Source organism: Chrysemys picta, chromosome 5 (assembly GCF_011386835.1).
Source record: "Chrysemys picta bellii isolate R12L10 chromosome 5, ASM1138683v2, whole genome shotgun sequence".
Taxonomy (NCBI): Eukaryota; Metazoa; Chordata; order Testudines; family Emydidae; genus Chrysemys; species Chrysemys picta.
This window is the reverse complement of record NC_088795.1, coordinates 128377944-128381683: the sequence shown is the minus strand read 5'-3', so window position 1 is coordinate 128381683 and position 3740 is coordinate 128377944.

The following is a 3740-nucleotide window of genomic DNA, read 5'->3' as shown; positions in this document are numbered from 1 at the left end:
TCTAAACTCCTAGCATGAGAAATTTCTTGCGGCAATGAGTTCTATTGGTTAACTACATGTTTTGGTTTTTAAAAATAGTCTTTCCTTCTTTTTTTTTTTTTTAGATTTTTTTTACTTTTTGGTTTCATAGAAAATTCCCTATTCTTGTACTGAGAGGTTAACTAGCAGCACCTGATTTAACTTCCCTGTACTCTTCATTAATTTGTATACACTATAATTCCAGTTATCTAAATTTCTTTTATCCCAAAAATCCTTGTTATCTGAATCCACAGTGTACACCAATGTAGCGCTATGTTAGTTAATCACATCCTTTTTACCCAAAATGCATGGTTATCCACAACTTTTGGACTTCCCCCTGACTAATTGGCAAAAAGAAAGTGGCGTTGTCCAGATGCTGAGCATACGCTATGCTAACACACAGCTCTGGTATATTTGACTTGGGCATGCAGTAAAACTGACTTTTGAACGTTATTTGGTCTTTGAGTCAATGATTCCCCTTCTGCTTTTAAACCCAGGGCCTTGAAATGGGACATTAACTGTTGTTAATAGGTCTGAATAAGCTTTGTGGGGTCAACCTCCAAGAACGTATTTGCCCCATCTTCCTTCCAGCCCCTCCCTGCCCATTGCTTTTAAGAACAGTGCTTGCATTGAATTCCTTTCCTTTAGATCTGTTCCTAGTCCCTTCCAGTAATCAATTGCCATCCTTTATCCTCCACCCCCCACCCCCATGCTGGCTTAACTCTGCTGGCTGGTGTGTTTGGGGTGGAGTATTACCAAAGCTCTGCTACTCCTGCCTCTCTCCTTGCCTATCTTCTTACAGTGAGGAGAGGACAGTGGTGGGAGCAGTGAAGGAACATAAAGGAGAATAAACCCCCCCCCCCCCATGGTCTGACATGCCTGCATAGTTTGATTTACAGCATAACCTTATGTGATGTTGCACTCATTCTGCCTCCGTTTCACCATTTGTAAAATGGAGTTAATGATATCAGGGTTTTGTTAAGGTAAATTCATTAATGCTTGTGAGATGCTACCGTGATGCATGCTATAGACATGCCTCTAAATCAATCAGTATTTTTTCCTGTTCTTAAATTGCCACTATTCCTCCTTTCACAATTGAAAATGGAGACTGGTTGCTTTATCATTTCTTTACAACATCCCCCCACCACCCCCATGAATGGATGTTTCAGGGCAGCGCTCTCTCTGGGACCCCATGTACAAATTCCACAAAAGGGATATCACTCCTAGTGCTATATTAGTTATACCAAATTGCAAAACACGGGTCCGGGGGGGGGGGGGGGGGGGGATTCTTTTCCTTTTGCTGCTAAAGCCTATCTGAATCCTGGCTCTGATCCTATTGAGACAGGGAGAAATGAAGTTAAGATCAGAATCTTTATAGCAGTGGCATATCTACGAATTTTATTTTATTTAGACTTATTAAGAGTCCTAATGCAAGCACTAAGCATCTGTTAAAGATAGCACCTAAGGATAACTATCCTTAAGATAAATGACATTACTGCCCAAAGCCATTTCACATGGGACTGCACCAATATCACAAATAACCCTCTAACCCAGTGGTGGGCAACCTGCTGGTGGGCCGCGAGACATTTTGTTGATGTTGACCATCCGCAGGTATGGCCCCCCGCAGCTCCCAGTGGCCGCGGTTCGCCGTTCTCAGCCAATGGGAGATGCGGGAAGCGGCGGGCCTCAGGGACGTGCTGGCTATTGCTTCCCGCAGCTCCCATTGATCAGGAACGGCGAACTGCAGCCAGTGGGAGCAGCGGGGGGGGGGGGGGGGGAGCAAGCCCACAGAGAGTCAACGTCAGCAAAATGTCTCGCAGCCCACAATCAGATTACCCTGATGGGCCACATGCAGTCCATGGGCCGCAGGTTGCCCACCACTGCTCTAACCCCTCATAGGCATATTAGCCACTGCTGACTACCCCCATTTCCCTCAACCTACTCCTCCCAGAAAGGCCTAGGAAATAGATAGGTCTTTCAGCAAAACCTAAAGAGCAACAAATCTGGACTGCTTGAAACTAAGGTGGGGGGATGAGTTCAGAGCCAAGGACCCCACCCAGAAAATTCCCTGCTGGCAGCTGTTGAACCAGGCGCTGTTGGCTGCAGGGCCTCCACTGAAGATAGTTGCCATGAGATCACATGGAGAGACAGGCAGTGATTCAACTAGCCAGCTTTACTGGTCAAACCCAATCCCAAGGGAGCATCACTGATTGCATTGCCGGCCCTAGACACTGCCCTTGTTGTGGGCTGCCCATGGAGATGTCTGTCATATCCCTTGTGCAAATGGTGTTTTATTTCTTGCCAAAACATGTTTCTCAGAGTACGGCTACAGCGCAATCAAGAGGCATGAGTGCAGCACATGTGTACATACCCGAGGTCGCTTTGATCTATCTACATCCAAGCTAGCAGCGTAGCATGGCAGCAGGGATAGCCGCATAGGCTAGTCTCCCGAACAGAACCCTGCCCAGGACCCGGGGTGCATATCTGAGCACCTCGCCCATGCCACCTCACTAGACTGCTGTTGTTACTTGAGCTGGGGTTAATCTAGACAGATCAAAGCTAGCGTGGGTAGGCCTAAACATGCTTCAGTCACACCGTCTATTTGCTGTGCAGACATATCCATAGACTTAATGTTATCTCATGCCAAAGGATTTGAAATGGACACAAGGTTTTGATCCTGAGCAGTGCTGAATCCCTTCTGCAAAGTACTGAACTTTGGTGGGTGATCAACATGACACAGAATCGGGCTCCTTGAGCCACAATTCTTCCTGCCCAGACCCTTCTGCTCATTGATAAAATGGTTCTTAAAGTCACTTCTACATACGCAGGTATTTAGTTTTTCGGATCTCGTCACCAAACACAGTAGCATGGTTCAGTGGGCAGAGCATGCGAGTCAAGTCAGGAGATCTGGGTTCTATTCACAACCCTGTCAGTGATCGGGGCAAGACACTTCATTTCTCTGTCTCCCCTCCCTCTTTGTTTAAATGAGGGCTCTTGAGGGCAGGGACTGCCTGTCACCATGTGCTACAATGAGACCCTAAATCTTGCTTGGGGGCTGTAGGTGCTACTATAACACAAATAATATTCCAGTATAATGTATTCCCTTCATCTGTATTGCACAACGTTTCTGGTGCTGCCCCTATCTAACTGTTCTCATTCGAAGCCAGTTGCAATAGTTTTCAACAGCAATCAGACCTTCTGGCCACATGTAAATGCATTTGAAAACGAGGTTTCATTTAAAGCAAAGCAAGATCACATTGCGATTTACTAACGGTGCTAGTTAAATAATTTATGTTTTACTGCACTTTATGCTTGTACTATATAGCCCAGGTAACTCCACTGACAAGACTTTGTTGCCTCACTGCCCAGAAATAATGATCTCAGACAAATGTATGTTCACTGTCAGCTGGGCTCTTTTTGGTTCACTTGACATGGTTTTGGCAGAAAAGACAGTCAATAAGCACCTACATCTGAGGTCATTGTTGCTATAAAAATTGCACATTCTGTATAATATCCACACCACGTTTTAAAGCTTTTAAAATGTTCTGTCTCATTACTGTGCTACTGTAGGGTTCAGAATAAATCCTATTTAAGCAGACTTCAAATATCTAATCGACACAGGATTTCATGCTGCTAAAGAATATTCATATCACATAATACAGCTGAAAAATTAATATTTCTTTTTAAAAATATTAAGCATCGTTTTTGTGTGTGTGTGTATA